This window comes from Pleurodeles waltl, chromosome 11, assembly GCF_031143425.1.
Source record: "Pleurodeles waltl isolate 20211129_DDA chromosome 11, aPleWal1.hap1.20221129, whole genome shotgun sequence".
NCBI lineage: Eukaryota > Metazoa > Chordata > Amphibia > Caudata > Salamandridae > Pleurodeles > Pleurodeles waltl.
Genome location: NC_090450.1, coordinates 159086246 through 159096276, shown reverse-complemented (window position 1 = coordinate 159096276; position 10031 = coordinate 159086246). Strand labels below are relative to the sequence as shown.

Here is a 10031-nt window from a genome sequence, read left to right as displayed (position 1 = left end):
AAAAGCTAGTTTGGAGTAAATACTGCATGCTTCTGTATATAATGCACAGGAAGAAAATGCGAGTGGATGGGATAGCAGTATTTGTGTTGATGCAAATTATCTATAAAATGGCCCTGATATCCTAATTTATGTTGTGTAATTTTGATTTTCCTAAATGCTTGCTGAATTAAATTAAACATATTGACATTTTTCTGCACAGGTAATTTAAATTGGCATAAGAAACATTGGCATCTACACCCGCAAATTACATATACTGATTCATTTACATGAACTGGCGACACATGCTTCTTCTTAAAAGCTGCCATTTGGCAAGGTTTTACAAAATCATAAGTGTGGGTTGGGTGTGAGAAAGGTAGCATGATAATGTGTGAACATTCACAGAGTCAGTATTTTGTGGGTATTTACAAATAATGTGAACCCTGGCATTTTTAAAGTAGTCTAGTAGAAGGCATTTTTCACAAGACAAAATGTTTCTAATACACAGACAGACGAAAAAAGCAATACACGCATGATAGTACATTTACTCTGTCAATGGAATGATCAATATTAGTGGAATTACTCCTTTTTGGATAATCCACAGTTATGGCTGAGAAGCATTCCTGAGGAAATTCATTATTCCCACCTGTTAGCTTGGGATTTGCAAATGAAAGTAGATCTATTGAAACCATGGGCTAATGTGTACTTCAGCATGGATTTTGAATGTTGTTTTGAATCGGCAGAATGCAACTTGAAGGTTTTTTAAATTAATAGTGTTTACAAAAACACACTTAAATGTTTTTTTCCTGGAGTATCATTTGTATCTGCTTTGCTTACTTATTATGTGTTGTGGGGCTAGATTCAAAGCATATCCAGTCCAATTTCCTTTAAAGACATATTCATAAACCTATAAAGAGGAACTATGTCATATATAGATGACAGAAGCGGACATCCTCATATATCTCACTTTTATCACAATGGTAAATCAGTAACCAACAAACAGTGCCACTAGAAGGTCATAAGCACATCCTCGCAGATCTTAAAATCAAATCATTTTTTTATTGTTTCAGGTGTAATTAGGTAGAATTAAGAAGTTGGACAGCAATTTTGAATTTACAAAAGGCGTACCATTGAATTACTTTCTCTTCCCTTGCAAAGATTACTGCAAACACAAATGAATCAATTTATTGTACTAATATCCCATATGTACCATGTCCATTCTGCCGACTAGACTATAAAGAAAAAGTAAACAAGAATTAATCTTACATCTATGGATAAATGTACGTTGTTACATTCTGCAATCCCATAAAATGTTTGTCCACTTCATCATCAAGTATTTGTTTTCACAGCTTATTGGAATTATTGTATATATGTTTATAATTTTTCTACTGTGTCAGGATCACTATCTTTTAACAACTTCTTAAATGTTTGGAATTTTACATAATCTCTCGTCCCTGATTAAATTAATGATAGACTTTCTGAATATAAAAGTCGAATTGTGTGAATTAATACTGTGCTTTTTATTATGTATTTTGGGAAATACCTATCAGTTTTCCAAATGGAAACTTTTTTCAACAGCTATAAAAACATATCAGTGGGATGCCAAAATGCTGTATTTTGATTTGCCATGTCTGGTCATTATCTACCTCTAAGAATCATAGCCAGGGTGCTCAAACGGGCTTCACTGCCAACATACAGGGGCTGATTTCGAAACTGTACTTTGTAGTATGTTATTATAGTACTACAAAAAGCACTACAAAATGTATATTTTGCCTACACCTATGTGTGCAGAGTTCTCAGCCCTGACTCCTGTGTCTCCACAGATGTAAGTATAGATTTTAATAGTAAAAGTGGGTGGTACATAGAGGTTGATGGGGAAACGGGAAGACTTTCTACTAAAGGGGATGAGATTTTGAGGAGGAAGAAGGGTTTAGACAGGGTCAAGGAGAGGTTTAGAGGTTTAGAAGGAAACATATCCCAAACAAAAGTAAACCAGTTGCATTAGTGGGAAGTGGAGACATGTAATTTACACTAATGTAGTAAGTTTACATTTAGAGTTTGTGAATTCTGAAAGTAGTAAACTTACTACAAAGTGTAAACTTACTCAAAAGTGTACCTTACTTTTATAAATCAAGCTCATACTGTATATAGCTACACTTTGTATATAAAACAAATCTTCAGAGTATCATATTAAAGAAATGAACTGCTAACCTAGCTCACTCAATATACTAACATGTTGTGCAGCAAGGCAAGCAAGTACTAGAATAATTAACTTGCTTATACAGATGCCTGAATATATAGTGGAAAGATATATTTTTTGTCCCATTGTATGTTCTAAAAGTAGATTAGGCCCCAGAACATTTCTCTGTCTTTCCATTGGCTAGTTGTATATAGTTAAAGCATTCCCACCCATTAAAAGTCTTTCCAAACCTTAGCAATACAATAATTTGAAAATAGTTAACATGTTGTCCAGTTGCCGATAACATGATTCTGTTACACTGAGCCTGCATATAATGTTTTTATTAGTTATATATTGTTTGAGTAATATTTTACTGGTTGAAACGTTGTATGTAAACTGAAAACAATATATTGCATTATTGTACAGCCAGAAACAGCCTTAGAGGCTTATTTACAAGCCCCTGTGTGCCTCAAGAAAGTCACTTTTATGACGGTCCAGCGGCGCACACTACAGATCTATCTACAAGGCCATGTAAAATCACCCTGCATGGCTTTTCATGGCCTTGTATATATGGAGTGAGACAACACAGGGCAAGTCACTGCATTACCTCTCACTGCGATAGGGAAGCATGCCATAGGCGTTACAATGGGCATTCTCACGTAACACCCATGGCATTTGAGGTATTCTCAGATTTACAAGATTTCATAATGCTTCAAAAGCCTATGACTCCCCAGAGGAGTATTCTGCAGCACACACAGAAAGAGGAAATCACTTCCATTTTTGTTCATGAAGGTGTTCAGTCATCCTTACAATGCAGACACCCTTGCACTATGATGCAAGGGTGCCTGTGCTGGTGCCTGGCAGCCCATTGTACGCCAGCACAGAGGTAAAGGACATGAATGTGCCGTATCTCATAGATACGTGTATTCTTGACCTTTCTTTTGATGTATGGCGGCATAGCAATAAGGCTTGCGGTGAAGCTCTATGTCAAAAGATTGTAAAGAAGGTCCTTAGTATTTAATAGCTCAAGCAAGCAGGGATTATGTTAATTGTTAGTTTTAATACCCAATGCACAGCAAGAAACCTAATTGCAACCAGTACTCATTCATTATCCTCAAAATTTGTGTCTGTTTAACTGTGACCTAACCATGTAACATTTTTTCGAATGATCAAAGTGCTCAGGTATAGACAACGATAATCATTATTTTTGCTAAGTTTTCAAATTTACCTTGGTTTTTTTTTTTTAAATTGTTTTAGACGTATTTTGTTATAAACATCATGAAATTTGCAATCAAGCACGTGAGCATTTTCTGTGAGCTGAGGAAGAATATGGAGCTACTAGGAAGATTGGTGAGGATATGAGATTAGCGTTTGTCCCACAAAAAATAAAAGAAACTATCGTAGCACTTAAATTAACTAAAGCGGCTGGCCCAGACAATCTCTCAGCAATAATAATAAAAAAAAACATTGATTGGTGGGTCAAATTTTTTCACACTTTATTTGTAAAATTCTTGATCACGGGTGTTTCCCAGAGAATTTGAAGGGGGCTATGATAAGACAGATTCATAAAAAGGAAGACCCTACACAACCAAAGAATTACCGTCTGATAGCTTATTAGATGTAGGAAAAAAATTATTTACAAAGATATTGCTGAGATTGATCAAAGAATGGGCTGAGGAAAATGATTTGATACCAGTAGAACAAGGGGGGTTTAAAGAAGGGCACTCGACAATTGACCACTGTTTTAGCCTGTGGTCATTAGCAAAAAAATCAATTGAAATGCGAGGAAGCCTGTTTTGCTATTTTGTTGATTTTCGTGCCGCATTTGATTTGGTCAATAGGAAACTATTGTGGGATATGCTAAAACAGTTAGGGATCAGTTCGGACTTATTATTTCTCCTGCAGGGAATGCACTCAAAACTGGGCCCAAGTAATTTTAGATACAAGTGGTTCACTCTCAAAAAAGATCCCTATAAAAAATGGACTTCACCAAGGTTGTGTGCTGGCCCCAATACTATTTACATTATTTCTGTCAGACTTGCCAGAGCTGCTGAAGGTGGTTAAAGGTCTATGCCCAAAAATGGATGGAATGCATGTTTCCTGTTTATTATACGCTGACGATCTAGTGATAATGGATATGACGCAACTAGGGCTACAAAGTAAACTGGAGGTGTTATATTCCTATTGGCAAAGGACAAAAATTGTAGTTAATATGGATAATACGAAAATAATGTCAATAGGGAAAGAAAAGAGAGCCTTTACTTACCTTCTAGGAGGAGAAAAAATAGAGAAGGTAAACAAATATAAATATTTAGGCATGTGGTTCGACTCTGAATTGAGATGGAAAGATCATATTGAAGCCCTAAAAAATAAAGCACTATCATCGGTCTGGGGTTTGAGACAATTTAGTCGATATGAGGTTTTTGAATGTAACTTGTGCGCTAGGTCGATTTTTAATTGGATTAAGAGGGATTTTAATGGGTCTTACAGGGCACGGTGTAACATAGGTAATAATTGTGAATGAAGAGATTAATTGGTTGCAAATTGATTGTTTAAAATTTTACGGGCCGCCGGTAACATAGAAAATTTGCTATGTTTTAGCGAGGCGAGAAGTAAAATACAGAGCACTTTATATTGAAAAAGCACTTTATGAAACTGTAAGGATTTAAACCTTATTAGAATCACATGTGGGTCAATTTGGTAGGCATGTTGTACCCTGAAGGATTAGTAGGCAAATGAAATGTATTTAAGGTTGAACAACTTAATGAATTATGTAAATTGAGTTAGTTGATAAGGACTTAAATGCATTTGGAACCGTGTATGTGACTGCATAATGCAATAAGTAATTTCTGATGAATTTTGTATAACTGTTTATGGGATATGTTTTTTTAATTTTATTTTTTTAATGAATTTGTGTAACCTGTTGTTTTTATACTTATAAGGTTGATGCCAAATAAGGAATTTATGATGATGATGAAGTGAACATTTTCTTTATATTATGTAAATTTAAAAAAAGGGATTTAAAAGCCAATGCATTTTTCTGTGTTTAAGAAGTAAGATGAAGGATCTGAAGTACAAACTACTGACTGATTTTGAAAAAGTGCAGTATTGTGTTTCTGTAAGATTGAACATGGTTTTGGTGACATCATTGAAAAATATTTCATTTGACACCTTCACCTGGCTACAAAGACTTATGTGGTAAGGACCCACAGGGCACAAGTAAAGTACCTGTCCATTCCTTACCTATTCTAGATAACTATTGAGGAGTTGTATCTTGACCTTAGTTTTCAAAATCTTTCAGTGTGCTTTTTGTCACTGGGAACATATAGGTTGAACTAGGAAACCTCTAATGGCTATACATGATTGTTGTAGGTTTGTTTTAAAGGCCCAGTGTAAGTGTTTGCAGAGTTAATGAATGTGCTTAACCATCAACCTAGATCAATAGTGAGACCATATGGCCTTTACTTCTGGGTGCTTTGTTAAAAAGTATGAGCTAAACACTCCTACTAGTTATGGGGGACTGACCTGTCTTTCAGTCAGAATTACACAAAAGACTTTCTCAATATACAGATCAAGTCAAAAAGTTTCTTACCTTGTGCCTTGTAAAAAATAAACCACACATGGCTAACAAATCATAGGTAAATTTGTATGAATATCTTTGTGGACATTTAGTGTATATGTCTTGGGCAGAAATGCAACAAAAGTTTTATTCAACCTCTAAAGGTATTATAATAGAATACACAGACATGCACATTTGGGATATATAAGCACATGTTTCCAAGCCAAGTTAAAAAAAATAGGTAATAATAAAAAACAATACATTGAGACAGATATTGGTAATATGTGACCTTTCCATTTGTGCATAAGTGGAGATGACTTATTTGTGCCTAAGCGATTGTGAAAATACTCACAACCCCTGTTTATCTTTGTACAAATAATTGCTTGCAAACCCCATCTTCCCAAACTACTCCCTTACACCCACAGATGACCACATTGATTGTACATATACCTTCGAACACCTTAGCAATGAATTTTAAAAACACATTGCGAGTCTGGCTGTGCCAGTACTGCTTTCACAATGAAAGGGTGATGCTGCAAGCTTTAGACATTGAGAAAAAGAATATAGTTTTGCAACTTGCTAAATTTGGTTGAGGAGCAAAAAAATAACCCTTTGAAGATAAAACTATTGCATAATTAGGATTGTTTACTTCGACTGCATGCAGATTTCCTTTTCGTAACCTATATCATGCCAGCCACTCATATGGGATCAGATATTCAGGGTCTCTTTTAGAGTTTGGCAGAAGTGGTAAATGGGCCTACTTCTTGGTTCCTCTCTTTTACTCTCCTTAGAGTTGTAACAGAGCCAGGTTTGCTCTAACAGAACTTGTGATGGGGCAGACTTTCAACCTGAGTGCCATGTGTTATTAATCACAGTGACAGTTGCCACACCGGATTTAGAGGGTTGTGATTGTCATTTATTTTCCTTACCTAGAAAAGCCTTGCAAGGTATGTCAGAGCTATTTTTTTTATTTCAAGAAACAAATTCCCGCTCTGGATTTTCTTGTTTAAGAAAAACTTTGCTGAGTGTGTACAACAAACATCACACACACAAAAGGTGATTTGTGCAGGTAGCATTGGAACCCATTGTTTTTCACCAACTATGCCACTCTAGTCTGAGGCCCACCTTATGCAAATTAATACTAACCCTGCTCCTCATGGGAACAGTCCATTCCAAACTTCAAGGCTAGGCATTTCTAGAAAGGAACACAATCAACCTCAGACTCGCAACAATCACTACACCTACTATTTCTGAGCCATCCTATGTGTGCCCCTGTGGCTGAACGCACATAATTTCCCTGCTAGACAGATGCACATCTCCAAATAAGATCCTTGGTAATTCAACAGAGCAGTTCACTGAACTGGCGGGCCACCAGATCTCCTGCCAGGATCTAAATGACCCCTTCATCCTAGGGCGAGGCAAGTTCTACATTACAGCATATAATTTTATGAAGAATCCTTGGTGGATGAAAAGGGAACATCCATGGGTGACTCTTGGATTAGGTTAGAAAACTAGTAATTGGCTGGTTGTAACATCTACTGTTATTCTTTATCTTAAATTAGATTTCTTTATCAGTAATCAACCGAACATGCATGCAGACATGCTTTTCAATATGCTGCTACAAATACAGCAAGTAAACAATGTCCCGTCAGGGATATTAAACATATTACAGAAATGCTCACACATTTGTCTTCGCATAGGTCAAAGTTCACATGACGCCTTAATGTGCTATTTTCACCCAACTGACTCATGTACAATTGGTATTTGAAGTTTTTCAGGTGCCTCCGTGTTCAGTTCATTTTTTCGTTTTGACCCTGATTTACTTTAAAGAGCTACATCACGGCTATTTTGTTTATGAGTAATCCACATGTGATTTGTCTGGACTTGTTTTGGAAATTACATGCCTTCAAAGTGTCTTTCTCCTGGTTTTAGTGCATACCTCGAAGGCGAATAAGGCTCAGCAGCATTACTGGCCAATTCTGAAGTGCAACATAGGTGCACATGAAAATAAATCGGCAAGGCTAAATTCATTTCGTTACCCCTTTGTACATGCAGAATTTCTGCTAGTATCTTTTAATTTCTGCCTTCAGATATTTAGCATAAATGGGGGTTCAAGTATCACTGGCAAATAGTTTCCCACCCTTGAATGTAAACTGACTTATTTTCAAATGCAGAAAAACCTGCCTTTCATTATAAGGAATGCGAAGGTAACTCATCTGTAACTAAGCTCCCTGTCTTATTTCCGGTGTTAAAAAAAAAAAAAAAACACCAAAAAACTAAAAGAAAACGTGAATGTGCAAATACCCATTAGCTTTAAAAACACACAAGCAGAAATGTTCACCTGGTGGATATACTGCATGTAAGATGTATAGAAGCCAGTTTCTGGAATGTATTTCCAGGAGTAGTTCAATGATTACTTTTGAATCCCAGAACTGGGTTTACGCTGGGTGGCATCAGACCTTTTTCATGGGTATGTTGCTTACAGGCAAATATTCATCACTGTTACATGATTACCAAACCAAAACATTTTGACATGGTGGGACCCCAAAAAACGTACCCTATGAACAGTTGCTCCAACCCCAATCTAAACACAACAACAGAAAAACATATATTTAAAGAGATGGCCTATACCCAGAGATGTGGAAACTTGCTCACACACGTCAGTTCTTACATAATGGGCACATCACCCACCATGTGTGAGTGCGTCTCTGTGTCAGTATGGAAATATGTCTGAATGAAATTGAGGAAAGTTGATTTTTAGTAGGACGTTTCTCTCACAGCAATGGCTAGATCACGCAATTTATTACAAATAAATCTGTGGCAGAAATGTCTAATGTTGTTTGCTCACGAAACGCTTTGCAATTAATATTTCCTAGAAGTGCATGTGCTTATACACAAATTTTGAAACTTGTTTTATGTTTAACATAACAGCTTCGTTCTATTCTTAAATATGCATGATGCAGAAGCCTCCGATTTAAACAGAAGATGACAAAAATGATGATGCTCAGTACCTGCAGAAACCTTCATTTCTGGGCAGATTCAATTTTCTAAGAGACACTGGACCATATATATACCTTTTGTTCACCTGCTCATCTAGCATCGCTATGTTATAGAGAGTAAAGCAAGCATGTTAATATTTGAAACACAGGTGTAACAAGCATTACTCTTCTTAAACAGAGTGAACTATCCTGGTCAGGCAAAGAGGGGCAAATGAAAGAATCATGCACACTCCTGATTTTATACAGATTTAAGAAATATCCAATAATTGTTTAAACTTTGGTGGATATTATTTTTTGGAATAAGGGGCATTCTACTTGATATTGCATGAAAAAGAAAGGCGAGGGAGTCGTGTGTTCCATATCTCAGTCTTCAAGTATGATCATTAAATAACCACCAACACTAGTCCTATGGACCTTTGTTCAAACACAAAGAGAAATGAGGAGCAATTAACAATAAATAATTAAAGACATTAAATTCAAGTCAACTGAGTTAGTGTGAGTTAAAAAGTTTTATTTTCAAATATTTTAGTCTCTTTCATCCATATATTTTTAATAGACATTGATCTTTTAGATTCCAGCTTATAAAATTAATATTATACGTCAAACGATATTTTCGGTATAATCATAGTCAGACTAGTCCTAATACAACAAGATCTGTGTTCCCTAGAGGAAATTCCCTAATCTAAATTAATTTGGGATATAGAAAGAAAAAGGTGTCCATTTAGAAACCTAATGAAGAGTTCTGATGAGAGAGATCCATGTGAAAGCATATAGCCTTTGTATATCAGAATGGAAATTATTCACACTCATAAATCAGCAGACATATAGAATTAGATAAAAATATAAATAACCACACATGTAGAGACACTCAGAGACAAGACTCCAGGCAGAATGTGAGGGAAGGAATCCCAATACAAGAAGAACATGCACTAATATAAAACACATAAATTCTAGGTTGTAACATTATTCTGTTTAATCTTCTTCATCCCCCAATAGAATATCAGCAAGTTTCTGGAAATAAGCAAACTCACATTTGCTCATCAGATCATGATAGGCTTTCAGACATTAGTTCTTGAAAAGTTACATTGATTTCTTGCAGTCCAGTCACTTTTACCCTTTAATCATTCATCCTGTTGATTCCTCTCCTCACAATGAGAACCTTACTATCAGCTGTCCAATACAAAATGATTATCTATTTACTGTCTAACAGTAGGCGTCTGAAGTGTCCACATCTACAGTAAAGACAAGAAGAACATCTTGCACAAACAACAATTCAATGTGAAAAAAGGCCTTTCAGTGTTTATGTATTATTTTTTCA

The 10031-nt window shown here is 35.8% G+C and overlaps 1 protein-coding gene across 1 annotated transcript in view; it reads left to right on the top strand.

The window, feature by feature from the left end:
* The window catches only part of P2RY1 (purinergic receptor P2Y1), a 218230-nt gene that overhangs the window by 29240 nt on the left and 178959 nt on the right, over positions 1–10031 (top strand). The gene's annotated exons all lie outside the window — the stretch shown is intronic.